General features: G+C 32.8%; 1 pseudogene; it reads right to left on the reverse strand.

Moving 5' to 3' along the window:
• Window positions 1–21,209: 21,209 nt before the first annotated feature.
• On the reverse strand, window positions 21,210–21,629 carry LOC133033954 (large ribosomal subunit protein eL36y-like; annotated as a pseudogene).
• Window positions 21,630–22,071: the final 442 nt, after the last annotated feature.

Below are 22,071 nucleotides of genomic sequence, written 5' to 3' on the forward strand. Positions count from 1 at the left end.
CTCGAGTTTGAGTTCTTTTGGATGCTCGCTCATAGTTTCTTCCATATGGGAAATTTCAGTGGCTTTTACATGTTGAGTGGTGGCACGACTACCAGGAGTGGTAGTGTGGCTTTGCGTGTTCGCAGATGATTACTTGCTAGAACTTATGGATTCCTTTTAGAACGAAGCTCCCAATAAGGAAATCAAACTGTAATCAGGAACTCGAGTTGTGGCTTTAAATGAAAGCACTAAAATATTGACGTTGAAAAGTGGCCAACATCAGCTCGCTAGATTGGCAAGATGAATAATGAGTTTAAGTAAATAATTTAGAAAGACACATAAGATTTATAGTAGTTCACTTCCCATGATGTGATGGTAATGGAGCTACATCTACTTCAAGTTTTTATTTCTCATGAGAATTACAAGAAAATTGGCTAAGTCTGAAAGCTCTAATTCTAGAAAGAGAAAATAAAGAGGGATGCTTTGACCTTATGGGTACTTTTTTGAATGTAAAATATGAGTTAGATGAGCTCTCCTTTTAAAGGGAAGGAGGTCCTATTAAAATAATAATAAAATATTCCAAAAAATATGGAAAAATAAATTTAGGCTATTTTCTACCGTTGATGATGATCTAACGGTGAAATTGACTCCACAGGTCGATCGTCAATTTCTGAGACATGAGTCGCATCTGTGGGACTCAATTCGGGTAAGTTGTAGCTTAAATTCGTAACTCTCTTGAGGAAAAAATGATAACTTCAGAATTGTTATTGGAGTGTGAGACATGACTTGATAGAGCATTGAAATACCTTTTAAATTCAAGTTGAATCATGTCAATCAAATCACTATTGACTGTGTTATGGTCGTTTTATTAAAGGTTTTTTACTCCCAGCATCCAGGTTGACATCCAGCGCCTAAGTTGATATATGACGTTAACCTAGACGCTGGGTGGGTGGGAAATCGTGTTGGGAATGTATTTTTTGATGCCTAAGTGATATTTTGACATCACTTATCCAGTTTCTGTGTTCTGATGAAGTTAGTCACCAGTTCTTAGAGATGTTGTTTTGGGAAAATTAGGAGACTCAAAACTAGCCAATTTCTAAATAAGTCACTTTGTCAGAAAAGTGAAAAAATGAAGTTGTGAATTTTAATCTTTTGACTTCATAGCTCTCAGTCACTATGAAAAACTAGACAAATGGTTTAGACGAAATCAGAATTGAATCTAGTAATAATTAATTAAATTAATTACCACATATATATATTTTAGTGAATTTTATGCATTTTATTAAAAAATTATCCTAATTCTATCGAAATTTTGACAGCAAAATGATTGTAATCGGACATTCTCAAAATTTAAAACATGAAAAAAATAATTAATAAGCACGTATAATAATACAATAATAACAATACAAAATTATTCACCCATGTGACCGCAGTACATGTATTCGCATAACCTACTTCACTACGAATAAATATTTAAGATATCCAAACTCTACAAACATTCATATTCTTCTCATCCGACCACAGTACAATTAATCGCAGAACCTACTTTACCACGGATGAATTATTTAACATATTCAAACTCCACTAAATAAATTTTAAAGTCTTAGAGATTATACCTTTCTCTAATAAAGATAGCTACAATTGTGCAATCTTCAATTAGTACAAAGAACCCGAAACCTATACAAATATATAAAATATTAAATTAAAAGCTTACTCGAACAACATCACACTAATACCTAAACATAATTGAAATTAACAATCAGAAACACTTTAATTTTTCTAACATTTTTAAATATTAAATAAAAAAGTTTAAGTAGATACCAAGTCTAATATAGTGTCTCAAGTTTTTTCAAATGATATCACCACAAATAAACACCTACACAAAATTAACAATACACAATTAAAAATATTATTAAATCAAACTAATTAAAATTAAACTTATAATAAACATTTTTTCTCTAACTATACTAAACTTATACCAGAACATTTATTAACTTAAATTTATACAATTATGTTTTTTTTACAAATATCAATTTATAATTTTACATAAAATAATTTAAAACAACTAATGCATTTTTACAATCACAAATGTTACATAAACTAAAATGTTTTCTACTTTGATTTTTTTTTAAATATTTTTTACACATTAAATTTTTACAATATTAACTAACTTTAAAACACACTATTTTTTTTAACAACACCAAATTTTTACAATTAAATTATACACTAACAGCCATTATAAATTAAACACATTAAATTTAAATATGTATATATAAATAAATATATATTCAGAATTTTAAATAAAAAGTAATAAATAAATAAATAAATATACGGAGGACAGTGACGTCGCGATGGAGGATGGCGGTTGTGTTGCATGCGGAGGCAATGGAGACGGAGGAGATGGTGAGAGATAAAGACGACGAGAGAGAGAGAGAATGGTCGGTGGTTGTGGTTCGTGAGGGTTTGACGACGTGCGGGAGTAGTCGGTGGTTGTGGTTCGTGGGAGTTTGACGACGTAAGGGAGTTGTTTGATGTCGACAGGTGGACGGTGGTTGTTCGTGGGTGTTTAACGACGAGAGGGAGACAGTGGTTGTTCGTGGTGTTGACGACGAGAGGGGGGAAATATGGCTACTGGGTCTAAATTAGGGCGGCGGGGGGGGGGGGGATTGTAGCTGCTACCATAGGTCTAATTTGCTGGGGGGAATTGGCCGGATTAATGAATTTTAGGGTTGGTTATATATACCCGATTGTTTAAAACTGTTGGGTATAATGACATATTTTTTTTGAGTTTTTAATTAAAAACAACGCCTATTTTTTTAGCCACAGTTATAAACCGTCGGGAATATCAATTTTTCCCGACGATTTTGAATAGTTGCTTAATTTTTTTAGTGACGGTCCCCAAAAAAAATTATTTTTGGGACCGTTGCAAATTCTTCCTTTTGTAGTAGTGATGTTTTTTTATTTTTTATTTTTTTATGTTTAAATAACTCTTAAACAATTAGATTAATTTTAGAATATAAGTGTAATATATTTACTTAATGTACTGTAAATGATTATTTATTTAACTTGTCTTATGTTTATTATATATCATTTGCTTCATTTAAATATAATAATAATAAATATTTATAAAAAAAATAAAAAATCAAATTTTAAATAAAAATTAAAAAAAAAAATTAGTTACGACACAAAATACTGAAGCTGTATAAAAGCCATAGGAGACTCCTTATTATGTAAGAACCGTTGTAGTAGGGTCTCCTATGGCTACGGTTGTTAGCCCCCTCATGCGACCCCTTGAACGGAAACAAATGCGATTTTTTCTAAAACTGCCTCTAAAAATCCTTTTTGTAGTAGTGAGCAAATCGTCATTATATTTCAGACCAAAATAAAATATTTGGAAGTATCATAAATAACTCTATATGATAAGATTTATCAATGTTTTCTGTATAATTTCTAAGAATATATATATAAAAAAATAGGAGTGTTACTGTTAACTTCATATTATAATCTCTTAATCAATTTTTGTACCTAAAAATATATGTTGGAATATTTTTTTTAATTTTGTTTTTCATGCTGGTGTTTATTATAGTTACAACATCACTCCTTTTAATTTTTTAAAAAGTTTGAATAACTTACAATGTCGAAATAATTTTGAAGTTTTTTTAACAAGCGTGATAGACTGTAGTATCATGAATTTTGTTTTTGGTATTGTAAATTATTTAAAAAATTTCAAAAATTTACAGCGATGATATTGTAACTATAACGATAATCATCATAAAAAAAACTGACAAATAATATTTCGGCATATGATTTTGGATAGGGGTGGGCATCCGATCCAATCCAACCTTTTTTTCTCATCCGATCCAATCCAATTAGTAATTAGATTTAGAAAATGATCATCCGATCCAATCCAATTAGACCTCAAAATCCAATCCAATCCAATCCAATAACTAATTGGATTGGGTCGGTTTTTTAATTGGATATCCAATTACATAGCTAAAGTTCAATATTAACTTAAAAATATGAAGAAAAATACGTAAAAACTAAGTATTACCTTTTATTTAAGTTTAATACTTCATAAATATACTATTTTTGCAAGTGTAATGTAGCTAAAAATTTCTAATAATTAAAACAACAACATTTCTAAGTAATAAAATAGATCAAAACATCATAAAAATAAATACACAAAACAATCAAGTGTTACAAATTAAATATACACAAAAAAATACAATAAAATATAATAAATATATATCATATTTTTCAATATTTTTTATTATATAAATAATTTTTTAATATATATAAATGTAATTGGATTGGATCGGTTTTTAATTGGATTTTGAGATTGACATCCAATAACCGATCCAATCCAATTAGAATCCAACTTTTAACATCCAATCCAATCCAATTGTAATTAGATATCCAACTTTTTGTAATGGGCTATTTTCAAAAATATGGGAAAAATTATTAAGGTTATGATAAATATGACATAAAAAGTAAAGGGAAATTTGATTTTCTATACTTAGAAAATCAAAAAATTTGATTTCTAAACCAATAATTCAAACCCTAAAAAAACTATACCTTTTTTTTCAAAACCCCAAAAATACCCCCAAACATCTCTCTCTCTCTCTATCTCGGCCGGTCCCAAGAATCCCACACCCCAGGTCCGATGGTCGGACCATGGGGTCCGATGGGGTCCGACCAATCGGACCCATCGGACCCCAAGGTCCGACCATCGGACCTCTCTCTTCCCCTCTCTCTCAAATCGCAGGAAAAAAAAAAATTCACAGACGGTCGGACCTTGGGGTCCGACCATCGGACCTCTTTCTTCCTCTCTCTCAAATCGCAGAAAAAAAAAAAAAAATAAAAAAAAATAAAAAAATAAAAGACGGTCGGACCTTGGGGTCCGATGGGTCCGATTGGTCGGACCCATCGGACCCCAAGGTCCGACCATCGGACCTCTGTCTTCTTCCCTCTCTCAAATCGCAGGATAAAAAAGTTTCAGAGGGTCGGACGGGTTGGGGTCGGACTGGGGTTGCTCTTTCGGGTTGGGGTTGGGGTCGGAGGGGTTGGGGTCGTGGTCGACGGGGGTGAGGGTGGTGATCGGCGTTGGGGTTGACGTGGGTGGGTGAGGGTGGTTCGGGTGAGGGTGGGCGGTTGGGGTGAGATAGAGGGGAGAGAGAGATGATGCAGAGAGAGAGAATATTGTGAGGGGGGTATTTTTGGGGTTTTGAAAAAAAAATGTATAGTTTTTTTAGGGTTTAAATTATTGGTTTAGAAATCAAATTTTTTGATTTTCTAAGTATAGAAAATCAAATTTCCCAAAGTAAATACCACTAAATATGATATTATCTAACCAATCAAACTAAAAATATAGTTTTTTTCCTAAAAAAACCCATATAAAACATTTAAAAAAAATCTGAATTTAAAATTCATAAAAAATAAAAACTTAATTATATTACCATAAAAAATATTAAAATTCCCTTCATATTTATTTTTTTTTAAAAAAAATAAAACAAATAAAACTATAGTGATTGCCGAAGTTGTCACTCGTGCCGAAAAAGTCACCGGAGTTTACTGTCGACATCGAAAAAGTCGTCGGAGTAGCTGCCGGTGCCAGAAAAGTCACCGGAGTTGCTACCGGCGCTGAAAAAATTGTCAGAATTAGCATTGTCGCTGGAAAAATTACCAAGAAACTGGTTTTTTGATGAAGAAACCGGTTTCTTGGTGATTTTTCCGAAAATTTTACCGGTGACAATGCCAAGTCCGAAGACTATTCTAGAGTTTGATGTCGGTGCCGAAAAAGTTACCGGAGTAGTTCCTGGTGTTGGAAAAATTGTCGGAGTTATTGCCGGCATAAGAAAGTCGTCAGAATTGGCATTGTCGCCAGCAAAATCATTAGAAAAATCACCAAGAAAGTAGTTTTTTCATCAAGAAACTGGTTTCTTCACCAAGAAAGTGGTTTCTTCATCAATGAACTAATTTTGTTACACAACAATAATAAAGATTATGAAAACAAAACAAAAATGATATACACTAAAAATAATTGAAACCAGTTTCATCAATCAACCAAATAGAGAAAAAAAATACAAAAAAAAAAATTACCAAGAAACTGGTTTCTTCATCAAGAAATTGGTTTCTTGATGAAGAGAAAAAACCAGTTTCTTGGTGATTTTTTCGATAATTTTTCCGGCGACAATGCCAATTCTGAAGAATTTCCCAGAGTCTACTGCCGGTACTGAAAAAGTCACCGGACTAGCTGTCGGTATATTAGTTGTCAGAGTTGCTACCGACGCCAGAAAATTCGTCAGAATTGCCATTGTGGTCAGAAAAATTACTAGAAAAATTACCAAAAAAGTGGTTTCTTCATCAAGAAACTGAAAACCAGTTTCTTGGTAATTTTTCCAGCGACTATGCCAATCTGAAGTTTACTGTCGGTGCTGGAAAAGTCGCCGGAGTAGCTGCTAGCGTCAGAAAAGTCGTCAGACTTGGCATTGTCAACGAAAAAATCACCAAGAAACCGGTTTCTTAGTGATTTTTCAGTGATTTTTCCAGCGACAATGCCAATTCCGATGAATTTTCTAGCGCCGGCAGCAACTCCGACGACTTTTCCGGCACCGACCGCTACTCCGACGATTTTTTTTGCACCAGTAGCAAACTCCAATGACTTTTCCGACATCAATGACAAATAAAACTTACTAAACAAATAAAAACATTAAATATAGGATTTAGAAACCTAATTACATATATATGGTATATCAAATACTATAAAAAAATCTAAAAACAAAAAAAAAATACCATATAAATTGGCCAAAAACTTAAATGTGCCATATTTATCACAAGAATTTTTAATATCCCATACTAAGTGCAATTTCCTCTTTTATAATTGGATTGGATTGGATTGGTTCAGTTCAATTGAATTGGATTGGATGATAAAAAATTATAATATGAGATTCCAATTAGCACTCATAAAAAAAATGCGAGTTCAACTATTCGAATTCGAGTCAGGTTCTTCGGTATGTGCTAAGCACCTGACCTCTTCGACTAGTATTAAAATATAACTGAGAGCATAGCATTATATTACTTCCTTGGGCATGTGAAGCTTCCTTGTTGGACCTTCAAAATGGTGTAGTAAAAACCAACCAACCATACAATTTGCTATTATTTTAATTTTGAGTAGATCTAAACTATATATTGTGTATTCTTAATCATTAATATATAAAGATGAATATATGACATGACCAACAACAACGATTATACAAGTGTATTAAGAAAAAAACTAAGAAATATTAGCAAAAAAAAATGGGTGGAAAATTGTACTTGGTTGGTGTGGTGTTGATGTATGTAGTAGTTCTTCTATCACAAAATCCTAATAACTATACGGCCATAGCCATACCACTCAACCCTTCTTCTTCATCCTCGTCGGTTACTCGACCCCGCAGATTACTTCGCCGGAGAGCTTCCCCACCGCCACCGCCACACTCCAATTTTCTTATTCACTACCTTCCACCACCAGTGGCAGTGGCTCCACCAGGTCCACCGCTGCCTTATTAATTCATCAGTAGTTTTTCTCTTCCTCTCTATGTGTGTAATAATTGTAAGATGATATTATATATGACATCCAATTGTTTGTATGTTTTCCTAATTATAAAAGTTGCTTAGTTTAATCATAAGATCGATAACCTTGTATTTCTTTCTAAATTAATAAAACATATAATAATGAAAATGAATACTGTTTATTACATCAGTTGAAATTATATGTGTTTGAATTAATTTTCTATGCTTAAGACCAATAGAATATTTACTTTTGATCAAATAATTTTAATAATTCAAACTAAATATCTATTCTATATAAAATGTCGCTCTATAACAGAATTCTTGGTTTATTGGGTGATTTTTTTTAAATAAAAAAAAATAACAAATTATTAAATGTTGACATGTAAAGGGTCAGCATGTTAGTTAAATTTAAATATAAGTAATCCAGTGTTGCAATTAATAATAAAGTTGTTCATATTGTTTATTTTTTTATTAAAAATTATTTTCAAATTTTGATATTTAGAATTAGTTAAATTTTAAATATTATTTTAAATTAAATTTGAATGTTTTGATAGTTTAACAGATGAGCATTTTCATTGATTCCCAAGATAAATTTAGAATGAATAATAATTTTTTTTAATTACTATTACAAAGTATAATAATAATTTTTATTTTTTTTTAAATCACTATTATGCTTTCAAATTTTAATAATTATCACTACATTAAATATTATCAATTTTAAAATTATGATATTAAAAGAAAACTAAAAACTAAAATAAAATTAAGATACGTGACTTGGCACGTAACATCTATCTAGTTTTATTAAATAAATATATTACTTAAAATATTCTACATTTCATATTATTTATATTAATAAAATTAATAATATTAATTTATGATATAATTATATTATGACTACTAAGAAATTATTTAAAATTTTAAAATAATTTAATAAAATAAAATATGTATTAAATCAATTTAAACATTAGATATATTTTTTCAAATAATTATCCAACGATTTAAATTCTATTGTTGATACTAATATTCATAACTATTTTTAAAAGGGTATTTACCATTATATTTATATGTAACTTTGTTATCTATACTGTTTTTACGTTTTTTTTTTTTTTTTAATTTTCAATTCTATAAAATTTTATTTACATATAAATATTATTTTATTAACTTTTTTATTTCATTTATACGCTCTATTGCTAAATTTAATCTCTGTCAATAATCTAAATGGTGAAAATAGTAAAAGTTATTGTGAAAGAGTAAGAGAAAGGTAACTGAAAATGGTGAGAAAGAAAACAAGAGAAAAAGGAAATGAGAAGAACTCTATTTTTCTTGGAGGAGAAAAAGTAGATGTATAATTGCTAAAAAAAATAGTTTATTTGTGTATTAAATGTAGGGAAATTATATACTATTTTTTAATTTTTTTTTTTTTTTAAAATTTACGGTTTGGATTTCTAAAATAATTTCTCAGTAGTTTTTATGTGGATTGCTATACGATTTTCGGTTGCGATTTAGATTGATCCACTAGTTGCAATAAGAGTTTCTATGTAGAATTCCGTAAAACTACAAAAAGAAAAAAAACTGTTTTGAAGTGTAAAAATAAAAAAGCCCTTTAAATTTATTATGACCGTATAAATGAAAAAAAAAAACAAAAAAAACTAACAATAAATGTATAAATGGAAAAAGTCCTTTTTAAGATAAGTAAACTAAAATTATGCAAAAAATAAAAAGTTGAACAACCATATCAAGCATTTCAATAATATTAAGATTCTCAAAATACTTATTCCATATAGTCAATATTTTGATATTCTTCAAGGCTAAAATAATTATTAAATTATTTTGATATTTTGATAGTCAATATTTTGATTATTAAATTATTATTTTACATAATGTTTATTTTTATTTATATTATATATTTATTTTTTTAATTTTATATACTTAGTGTTATGCTTTTTTTATTTTATTTAATATTACTATTTTTATTTTATATTTTTAAATATGTTAGTGTTTTAAATCAATTATTATTTGTGTGATAAATTATAATTTTAAGACTAAAATGTAAGATTATTTTTTAAAATAAAATGATATAAAGGTTAAACCAAAAAAAAAAAGTTTTACACTTAATTGGTGTATATTGAAAATTCAACACTACTAATGGTATATCCTGATAAGCTTAATGGTAAATAATTAGGGTTTATATTAATATTTTGAGTTAATCAAGTAATAAGTGAGATTAGGATCCTACTAATTTAGTTCAACATAAATTTTAAATCTGCTATAAGTGAGTAATTTGCACTATAGCCTTACTTTAAAACATAATAGCAAAATACTCTTTTTCACTACTACAAAAATGATTTTCCTGACATTTTTAAAACAGTCGTTTAAAGTATTCTTGTTGGTTTTTATAACCGTCGCCTATACGACCGTTGCAAAATGGGTTAAATAGGTGACGGTTAACAACCGTCGCTAATGTGGACTTCCCGACGGTTTAAAACCGTTGTCATAACCATCGGGAATGTTAATGAAAAGAGAAAAAAAAATACAGATTTTTCTGTCATTAATGGCAAAAAAATCTGTATTTTCCCCTATATTTTTCCTGTATTAGATTTATAATTTTACCTAAATTAAAATAAAACAACTAATTAATTTTATTACAATTACAACTAACTTTAAAACACATTAAATTTATATAATAACAAAATAAATGTAGATAATAAATAAAAAATATAATATAAAAATAAATAAATGTATTTATACCGACCTCGGAGAGGGAGACAGACGGGAGGTGGTGGTTGTCTGACGTATGAGATGGAGATGAGAGGGACACCGACGGGAGGTGGTGGTGGTGGTCCAGCGTATGCGACAAAGAGGAGAGGGAGACCGATGGGATGAGGGGTGGGTGGAGATCGATGGACGAGAGAGACGAGAAGAAAGGGAGATCGAGAGAGGGAGGAAGACGGCGAGAGAGGAGGGCGATGGTGCGGAGGCGTGGGTGGAGTTTTGGAGAGAGAAGATTTTTCGTTTTAGGGTGTGGGAAATGGAGAAGGAATATGTGAGAAGAAATATGTGGGTATAAATAGAAAATAAGTAGGTGGGCATGTGAAAAATGTGGCGAGAAGTAGGTAACAATTTTTTATTGGGCCCTTATACACGACAGTTTAAAACAGTCGCCTATACTATAGGCGATGGTTTTAAACTGTCAGGTATAAGGGCCCAACAAATTTACGAATTCCAATTAAAATCATCGCCTATTCCTGTAATTACTATTATAAATTGTCGAGAATACTAATTTTTCCCGCGGTTTTAAACAGTTACTTGATTTTTATAGCAAAGTCCCCGAAAAAAAATATTTTTAGGACAGTCGCAAATTCTGACTTTTGTAGTAGTATTTTTTTTCATTGAATATCCTTTTTCTCATTATTAAAAGAGTAGATACCAATTCGCATTCTATATTTTATAAAAATTATTGATTGAACACTTTATTTTGTTAAATGATAAATTAGACTTTATATTTTTAAAATAATACTAAATAATATCTAGAATTAATTTTTTGAACATTACCTCATATGCCTAAGCATAAATCACATACCCAATCCTTTTCTCACCCCTCTTTTAATTATATCAATCTTATTTGTCTTTTAGTGTTGCTTCACCCATAATGACATAAGAGATTTTATACTTTTTTTTACTCTTTTTCTAGAAATTAGGTTATATATTTATTAATACTAAAATGAAATACTGCATATTGATAGAAATATTACATCTTGTTTTTCTCCAATAAAAAAAATTTCTTCGTGTGATATCCTAATGAGCTTAATGGTAAATAATTAGGGTTTTTATTTACATTTTGAGTTAATTAATCAAGTAATAAGTGAGATTATGATCCTATCACTATAAAAAAAAACCCATTTTCCCCGACTAATTTTTTGGTCATTAAAACTCATTAATTAGTCACCCAAAATTTTGTGTGACTAATTATTTTTAGTCACCATTTAGTCGCTGAATGTCGGTCGTAGAAGAGATTTAGTGACTAATATATTTAGTCACAAATAATGTTATTTTCTATGACTAAAATTTAGTTACAAAATATATTAAAGTTAGTCACAATAAGATTGATGTATTGGTCACATAAATACCAATATGCACTTTCAACAACCAAAAAAGTAAACTTTAACAACTAAAATTTAGTCACGAAAAACCTAATATTTTGTGACTAAATAGTTTAGTTGGCAATAATAAATAAAGAATTACATAAATTAATTATTCAATGACTAATATTTAGTCATAAAAACATTATTATTATTTTTTTTTAATTTGAAATATATTCATTTAAATTATATAATAAAAACAAATTATTCAAAAAGCTATATTTAAATAATATTGAACGCATTTATTCATTACATAAAAATTACAATAGCAATCATAAAAAATTCAATTACATAGTCCTTGCTTGAATTGTATTGTCTATGAACTACAACAACAAACTCCATGAATCAGAGTTGCCAACATGGAAAACAGAAAAAAGTTACCCCAACACAAACCAAACTAAATGAACAAAAAAAAAACTAACACTAAATTAGGCAAACAAACATAAAAAAGAATGTGAAGCCTCTATCCTGATCTGGCTCCAACTCAAAAGCTAGAAGCACACACCCCTCAAACTCTTAAAGCATCCTCTGAGCATCTGTAGGCATGATCTGTGAAAGAATTATAGGAAAATTATTAAAATCAGCAGCAATACATAGCTGTCACTACAATTTTAAATGAAAAATTTATACTTTATTAGTTCCGGAAACAAACTAATCATACACTCATATAAATAATGAAAGACGTATATGTAAGAGTAGGACAAAGGCCATGTTTATTCTCTGTATAGAGAGAAAGCATACCCCTGCAAAATTTCAACACGTAGACAGAGCAAATAACAAATATTTTCACCTTTACATCATCAATCATCGACCTCGGCTTTAATTTCTCTCTGTAGATCTTCCTTGTATTCCTCAAACGTGCCTGGAAAGTTCCGTACAATACCATCTTCGACCACCCAAATTTCACTCTTCTCTTCGTCCTCGCACACACATGATAACAGCCTAGAATCATTACTGACCAGCACAACTCCACCAGTAAATTCATCAAGTGCGTCAGCTAGAGCATCAATACTCTGCATATCCAAGTGATTTGTGGGTTCATCCAACAACAAAATGTGGGGTTTTGACATGGATATTGATGTGAAGACAACACGGGATTTCTGTCCTCCAGAGAGAGATCTACAGCAGTGAAAGTTTCACTCTGTATTATCTTGCAACAGAGAGAGATCTACAGCAGTAAGAGAAGTTAAACATAATATAACAGTACTATAAAATCTCACTTGAAAAATCAGTAAATTAATACAGAACAGAGTTGGTTCTAAAATAAGAAAGCATATATGCCCCCTACTTTGATGCTTCTATTTCGATGTATATGTCTGATTTAGCAGATGAAAAAGTTCCTATATACCTTAAAAGTGAACTACACTAAACGCTATCACCAAATAATACTAAAAGATAATACTTCATGATATGCCTGCAAAGTTAAGAAACAAAACTAATTAGTGCGGAAAAATTTATTTATTGCTTGAATAGTAAATATATACCTCTAACATATTCTACTTGCTTCACAAAAGTTCCTCTAATTTTGAAATTTGCTCCCTAAAGGATTCACTTTCATTGATAAACTTTTCCTCTGCAAAGAATTACATTTATTAGTATAAAGTCCTTGCAAACAATGACTAAGAGATTTGAAGCAATTCTAGGTGTTAAAACTAAAAAAACTTGTCGCGAGAATGGTTCCTGTTGTCCTTCCAAAACTCATTGTGTCTCAGCAGGATGATGATCAAGCAGTTGATGTGTTAAATGAGTTCGCTAAGTCACTACTATATCAACCTAAAGTCACTACTATATCAACCTATATTATCAAACTCTTGATGACAAAATTAAGGGAAATTAAGGGAAAGCCATCAATAATTCTCTTAAATTAATTTACCCAACTTATTTATATGAAATGTAAGAGCATGGAAAGCTTACCATTTTTTAGACCAGATGTTGCAACTGCATTGCTTGAAGATTCTCTTATTATAGGAATTACACCATCCAAATTATCAAGCCCCACAACAATACCCTATGTGCATATTCATCAAAACAGTGAGAATAACTCATTTTCTCATAACTTTGTAGGCAATCCAAAACAAAATTACAACTCCAATTTAAAAAATAATTCAACATTGAACAATTGAACATTTTGCAGCAAATAAATAAGAAAAAGAAAATATATATAACCGGAACGAAAATATAGATTAACATGTAGTCCATAAGCTATGAGTCTCAAGAACAAGCATCAACAAAGCAAAGAATTCATTTTCATAGTCTAAAACCTTATGAAGAAAGGGTCTTCTGAAAGCCAATACCTGTTAGGATGTACAATGACACACAACCCTTAACAATGGAGCTAAGTTAATCGCAGTGCTTCAATTGCTAACAATCAAAAGCAATACATACATAATTAGAAAGCTAATACCATGAAATGAATATGTCCCCAACTCTCTCTAGCACTGATAGAATTGCTACAAGGATCCTGCAAAAATTTCAGTTAAATTTTAAAATTAGCAAAATAAGGTCATTCTTTGGTCTGACCATACTGACCCAAAACATACGTTAAAGTGGTTAAGCAAATACATTTGTTGATACATGATAGATAATGACACCTATTATTTATACATATGTTTTTTCAATGGTTCCAAAAAAATAAAATTAAATAATAAAAAAAGGATCTTTACTATTTTATGTCGGTTACTGTATCAAAATACATATTCAGCATTTGGGTTATGATCAATTACTGTACATTATATTCTAGATTGCTTGCACCCATCATGAAAGCAATTCCCAAAATATTTCTCATTCATTCCTCTTAAACCAAAATCCCATTTCTGGTTGCTTTAACTTTAAACCCATGAATAAGACAATTTCAATAAGCTTTATTTCGTATTCATTCTTTCTTACCGCCCTCTTTTATTCTAAATTGCTTGCACTTATAAGCAATTAAAATTAAATTTACATCATATCTCACAAATCATCAACGACCATAAATTTGAATTAATTACTTTCATAACCAATGGGTGATAACTTCCTAAGAATATGCCATGTGTAATGCTGAATTTTTTTATAATTAATCATATAAAATCCTCTAAATATTTGACCAAATCATATGATGTTTCTCTACTTTATTTTCATTTTAAAATGTATTATATTTGTTTAAAAATTGATCGCTGATTACCCAGAGTTAATGCAGAGAATCATATACAAATTCCATGAAAATCAGTGATAAAGAACAATTAAATAAAAAAAAAAAAAGTAAAATTTCAAATTCAGTTAAAGAATGAGGGAATCGCTCTTACCAATATTGACACCAAAATCGAAGTTCTTCATTTTGGGCTCTGGTTTTGCTCCACTTTGGATACTAGGTGTAGGATTTTTTTGGTGAAATTCCAAGATTGTCCCTACACCAACTCAAGTAAACAATCAAAACAACAGGGACAAAAATGTCCCAGAAAATCAATTAAAAAACAATTGATTCAAACGACAGAGAATCTCAGTCGTTTCTTGCCACACGACAATGGAACTTGTCGTTCCTTACCTGCACGACAGATTGTTTGATCAAAATGATTTGTCGTTCTCCTTCGAATAAAACCAAGAGAAATCAGAGCTAACCCTAGCTCATTTCTCTCTTTCGAAGCTTCGAGAGTTCTCAGACTCTCTCTCCCTTTCTCTCCTTTCTCTCTGGTTCTCAAACCCTAGAACCAAAGATCTTACTCGATCTTTTGATCAATCTTACCCAGAAAACTTCCCAGAAACACCATACAACACACACACACAAAGTTCAAACCAAACAGTAGAGTTAGAAAGAAACAAACACCAGAAATTATAGAAGTTCGCCCTAGGAATTTAGGGGTACGTCCTCTGATGAGCTCGCCTTGAAGATCGACCTCAGATCTTGCACTATTTTGAAGAAATCTTACGTCAGGTGAGAAATCCAAGTCACAGATCGACTGGTATTTCTAATATGTTCTCTCTTTTGTTTTTTCTGTGTTTATCTCTCTATTGTTTTTCTGTTCTCACTCACTAACTCTCTTTTCTTTCTTTGCATGAACTTGGAACAAATTTTGGAGCTGAACAACTTCCAGATCTGGAAACCTTGGCTCTGGTTTTCTGGTATCTCTCAACTGAGAGATTGGTAAGGCTCTAGATCCCTTTATATAGTTGTAGTTTAGGGTTGATCAAGGTCTAGGAGTTAGTTACAATTTCGGTTGTAACTAACTACTAGATCTTGATCCACTAGAGGTGAAGCCACATAGGATCTGGTCTGATTTATTTGTATTTCTTCTCTTCTTGTAAGGCTGTAATAATAAGTGTGACAGGGGGGGATCTAATTTAACAATTTCCACCTTAGATCTCTCCTGGAACACTTATTCTTATAATGCGTCTTTCTTCAAGGGTCTTAGCTCACTGTGGTAATGGTCATCCACCATAACCAACCGCTAACAAGTCCAAGCAATGCTTGAACTTGGTTAAGGGTAGCACCTTAGTACCGATATCAGAAGGATTCTCTTCAGTGGGAACTTTCTCTATCTTTACAACCTTCTGTGTCACTTTATCTCGTATAAAGCGGTACTTAATTTCCACATGTTTGGTTCTGTCGTGAAAGACGGGATTCTTACACAAGTAGATACAACTCTGGCTATCTAAGTAGATTGTAGGTTCATCATCTAGTAGTTTAAGTTCTTCTAGTAGTCCCTTAAGCCAAATGGCTTCTTTAATAGCCTCTGTAACAGCTACATACTCAGATTCTGTTGTAGATAATGCTACAACAGGCTGCAGTTGTACTTTCCAGCTGATACAATTACCCCATAGTGTAAAGAAATAGCCAGAGGTAGATTTTCTACTATCTTTGTCACCTGCATAATCTGCATCACTGTACCCAGTGATCATTCTGATATTATCCCTTCTCTTGTAGTTTAATCCTACTTCTGTAGATCCCAATAGGTACCTTAACAACCATTTCATAGCCTCTCAGTGTTGTTTACCTGGGTTTGCCATGTACTTGCTTAGTACACTAATGGCATAGGCTAAATCTGGTCTAGTACTGACCATTAGATACATTACTGATCCCACTGCACTTGAATAGGGCACTTCACTCATAGTTTCCTTCTCAGCTGTAGTTTTAGGGCATTGATCTTTGCTTAGATAGTACTGATTAGTCATAGGTTTCTTAGTATGCTTAGCATTTGTCATAGAGAAATTTTCTATGACTTTCTTTATGTAGTTCTTCTGATGTAGCCTTAGTGTTCCATGTTCCCTGTTCCTAGAGATGTTAATCCCTAGGATCTTAGCAGCCTTGCCTAAGTCCTTCATCTCAAATTCTTCCCTTAGCCAACCTTTCATTAGGTCAATTCTGGTCCTTTCTTTGCTCACAATGAGCATGTCATCTACATACAGAAGTAAGTAGATGACTTCATCAATTTTAGTGCCCTTGTAGTATAGACAGGTATCATAGTAGCTTCTGGTGAACCCTTTCTTGATCATAAACTCATCAAACCTTTTGTTCCATTGTCTTGGTGACTGTTTAAGTCCATACAGGGACTTAATCAGTTTGCAAACCAAGTCTTCCTTGCCTTTTTCCTCATATCCCTTAGGTTGTTGCATGTAGATCTCTTCCTCAAGTTTCCCATGTAGAAATGCAGTAGTTACATCCATTTGATCAACTTCTAGGTCAAATTGAGTAGCTATGGTAAGTATAATTCTAATAGTTTTATACTTAGCCACAGGTGAGAATATCTCATTAAAATCAATCCCCTCTTTCTGTGTAAACCCTTTAGCCACTAGTCTTGCCTTAAACTTCTTAGGATTTGTCTCAATAAGTCCTTCCTTGTCTTTGAAAAGCCATTTGCATGAAACAATGCTCTTTCCCTTAGGTTTCTTCACTAGTATCCATGTTCTGTTCTTTCTCAGAGATTCCATCTCTGTATCCATTGCCTTGGACCATTTCTTGGCATCTTTATCTGTCATAGCTTCCTCATAAGTCTTAGGTTCTGTCATTTCCACTCCCATAGCAAAAAAGAATGCATAGGCTAGCACTTCTTCCCAAGCAGTGAAACTAAATCTCTGTGTAGGTTTAGGAACCCTTCTAGTTTTGTCTCTGGTCAATTGGTAATCTTGTATTGCCTCATTTTCTTGCTCTTCTTCTAGGATAGGTTCCACCTGAATGTTGTCATCCTGAACTTGATCATTTCCTACCAAGTTTTCATCTCCTTGAGTGTTTTCCACCTGTTCTGGTTCCACTTGAGCAGTGTTGGGTTGAGCGTTCCTTGTTTGCATATCCACAGATGTGCCTGCAGGGTTAGTGTCTAAAGTAGGACTAGATACAGAGTTATTATTAGTAATACAAGGAAGAGAGCTCTATGCTCCAATTTGCCAATACTCTGATGTGCATAGGCTGCACATCCAAACACTCTTAAATTTGAGAGATCAGGGGGCTTACCTGACCAGATCTCCTCTGGTGTCTTGAATTCAATGGCACTGGATGGACTTCTGTTCACCAAGTAGGCTGCTGTTAACACAGCTTCTCCCCAAAATCCTTTAGTAAGTCCAGATTGCATTAATAGGCATCTGACCTTGTTCATCAAGGTCCTATTCATTCTTTCTGCTACCCCATTCTGTTGAGGAGTGATTCTCACAGTTCTGTGTCTTTGAATTCCAACAGAGCCACAGTTGCTGCTAAATTCATCACTGCAAAACTCCAAACCATTGTCAGTTCTTAGGGTTTTAACCCTCTGATTAGTTAAATTTTCCATTAGAGTTTTCCATTGTATGAATTTAGATAGAGCCTCATTTTTATGTTTAAGTAAAAATACCCAAACTTTTCTAGAATGGTCATCTACAATTGACATGAAATACACATTACCACCATGTGTTGGAGTTTTCTCTGGCCCCCACAGATCAGAGTGAACATACTCCAAAATATGTTTAGTTTTATGAATACCTGTTTTAAACTTTAGCCTATGATGTTTACCTAGAACACAAGATTCACAGAAATCCACTTTACTTACTCTGTCCTTACCCAGTAGCCTTTGATCACTCATGGTCTGTAGGCCTTTCTCACCGATATGCCCCAATCTCCTATGCCATAGAACAGCCTTTAAGTCTTCGGGATTGCTACTGACTGCAGTGTTACATTGAGTCACTGGTTCTCCATCTAAATAGTAAAGTCCTTCATGTTTGTGGCCTTTAATGATTGTCATAGCTCCCTTACTTAGCTTCATTGAACCTGCTTCAATTTTGCTAACAATACCCATGTCATCTAGAACACTTATAGAAATTAAATTTCTAGCAAGATTAGGGACATACCTTACACCAGTTAGGGTTCTAACAATTCCATCAAACATTTTGAAACGGACATTACCTGAACCTTCTATATTGCATGTGTTGTTGTTTCCCAATATTACTTTGCCACCTTTAGAATCTCTGTAGTCAGTTAGGATTTCCCTAGAGTTTGTCATATGAAAAGTACACCCAGAATCCAATATCCAATCATCTTTGAAAGATGTAGATGCAACATAGACTTCACCACTGTCATAACCATCTGAGTAATTAGCTTCTTGTTGTTTGTCATTTTGATGTTTGTTTTGATCTGTTCTTTCTGGGAATCTGCCTCCTTTCTTGTTCTTGTATTTGTTGTTGTAGAAATAGCAGTCTTTCTTGTAGTGTCTAGTTTTTCCACAATAGAAACAACCTGTAGAATCACCAGAATCTCTTCATGGTGATCTACTCTTCCCTCTGTTTGAGTTTCTGTGATGATGTGTGCTATTGCTTCTACCTCTGTTTTGGTAGGGTTTCTTGTGAGATGGCCTTCCTCTACTTACGTTTATTTCACCATGTCCAGAATTGGATTTTTCACTCTTCATCTCTAAGTCTTTAGATTTTAGGGCAAAGATGACTTCATCAAGTGTGATTGAAGTCCTTCCATACTTGATAGCTGTCCTTACCTCTCTGTATGAATCAGGCAATGAATTCAAAATGATTATTGCCTGATTTTCATCACTTAGAGCTTCATTCTTTCCTGAATTTGCCAATTCAATATGCATTCTGAGAAACTCATCAAGATTCTGATCTAGGGTTTTAGTATGATTCATCTTGAACCCAAAAATTCTCTCCTTTAGGTAGATCTTATTAGTTAGAGACTTTTGTTGAAACTGTTCTTCAAGTTTCTTCCAAATATTGGCAAGGGTTTCTTCTTTATCAACCAATCTGATAATGGCATCAGAAAGGTTGAAAATTATGATCCCTGTAGCTGTTTCTAACAGCTCTTCTTGCTGTATTTTTGAAGTGTTGTCTGGCCATTCAATAGGGTCTTCAAGATTCCTTAAGAATTTCTGTTGAGCCAACAGAGATCTGATCTTTCTCCTCCAGATCCTGTAATCACGAGATCCATCAAAACGATCAATATCAACTTTGATATTACTCATGTTAGAAAATTCAAAATCAAATTGAGTAGAGTTTATATGAATTGATTGGTTATCAATCTGTGAAATTTCCATAGGTTTTTCACTGTCCACAACTTCTTGTTGTGTTTCTCCTTCTTCTTCCAGCCTTTGTCACTTTCTTGAACCTTTCTTGAGTTGAATTTAGCTTGAACCAAAGCTCTGATACCATTGTAGGATTTTCTTGGTGAAATTCCAAGATTGTCCCTACACCAACTCAAGTAAACAATCAAAACAACAGGGACAAAAATGTCCCAGAAAATCAATTAAAAGACAATTGATTCAAACGACAGAGAATCTCAGTCGTTTCTTGCCACACGACAATGGAACTTGTCGTTCCTTACTTGCACGACAGATCGTTTAATCAAAACGATTTGTCGTTCTCCTTCGAATAAAACTAAGAGAAATCAGAGCTAACCCTAGCTCATTTCTCTCTTTCAAAGCTTCGAGAGTTCTCAGACTCTCTCTCGCTTTCTCTCCTTTCTCTCTGGTTCTCAAACCCTAGAACCAGAGATCTTACTCGATCTTTTGATCGATCTTACCCAGAAAACTTCCTAGAAACACCATACAACACACACACACAAAGTTCAAACCAAACAGTAGAGTTAGAAAGAAACAAACACCAGAAATTATAGAGGTTCGCCCTAGGAATTTAGGGGTACGTCCTCTGATGAGCTCGCCTTGAAGATCAACCTCAGATCTTGCACTATTTTGAAGAAATCTTACATCAGGTGAGAAATCCAAGTTACAGATCGACTGGTATTTCTGATATGTTCTCTCTTTTGTTTTTTCTGTGTTTATCTCTCTATTGTTTTTCTGTTCTCACTCACTAACTCTCTTTTCTTTCTTTGCATGAACTTGGAACAAATTTTGGAGCTGAACAACTTCCAGATCTGGAAACCTTGGCTCTGGTTTTCTGGTATCTCTCAACTGAGAGATTAGTAAGGCTCTAGATCCCTTTATATAGTTGTAGTTTAGGGTTGATCAAGGTCTAGGAGTTAGTTACAATTTCGGTTGTAACTAACTACTAGATCTTGATCCACTAGAGGCGAAGCTACATAGGATCTGGTCTGATTTATTTGTATTTCTTCTCTTCTTGTAAGGCTGTAATAATAAGTGTGACAGGGGGGATCTAATTTAGCACTTGGCAATAAGTAATTTGCAAAATACTAACAAATTCATGAAAAGATGTCTCATTTCTTCTTCTCTGTAGTTCCTCCAGCCCTCATCTTGCGGAAAACATTCGACATCTCCTCACGCTTCTTCTTTGCTCTCTTGTGGGTACCTAGCTTTCTTTTAGCCACTTTCAGAGCACGCTTGTCCTTTCCAACTTTGAGAAGCTCAGTGATTCTCTTCTCGTATGGAGCAAAACCAGCAACCTCACGAATCAAATTTCGTACAAAATGAACCCTCTTAATGGTTTTTCCTTTACGATCAGAGGGTCGTGGAGCTAATTCTTTCTTGGTCACGACATGGCCTTTTTCAAACCCACAAAGAGACCCGGGTTTGGCTGTTTTGGAGCCATTACCTGAGCAAACTGTTGGAGCCTTGGAGGAGCGGCAGCAGATTCATTTCTTCTGGGTCGTAATAAATTATATGAGAGGAAGTAAAGTTGAAAAATACCAATAGGGTGCACAGTGAGGGTGGGTCTATTAGAGACAGCAGTGTGTTTACAAGCATTCTCACTCCTTGATTCGAAAAACTCTTCATATCCTTTGGTTTCAAAGTTTCAAATAATTATGACATTCAAACGAGAAACCCAGATATGAAATCGATACATTTGTTTGTAAAAAGGAATACTTGGGATATGAAATTGAACAAGGAATATCTGTAAAGAAGGAAGAGGTTGCCATCTGGGCATGGCGAGATGTTGAATTGATGAGCGCAAATGTTCAATTTTTCTTGACTTCGAAGAATTGGCATGATGGATGCCAAGGTACCATGTCAATGGTGGGGGAGATGGTGGTGGCCAAAAAGAATCT

Source organism: Cannabis sativa, chromosome 2 (assembly GCF_029168945.1).
Source record: "Cannabis sativa cultivar Pink pepper isolate KNU-18-1 chromosome 2, ASM2916894v1, whole genome shotgun sequence".
NCBI lineage: Eukaryota > Viridiplantae > Streptophyta > Magnoliopsida > Rosales > Cannabaceae > Cannabis > Cannabis sativa.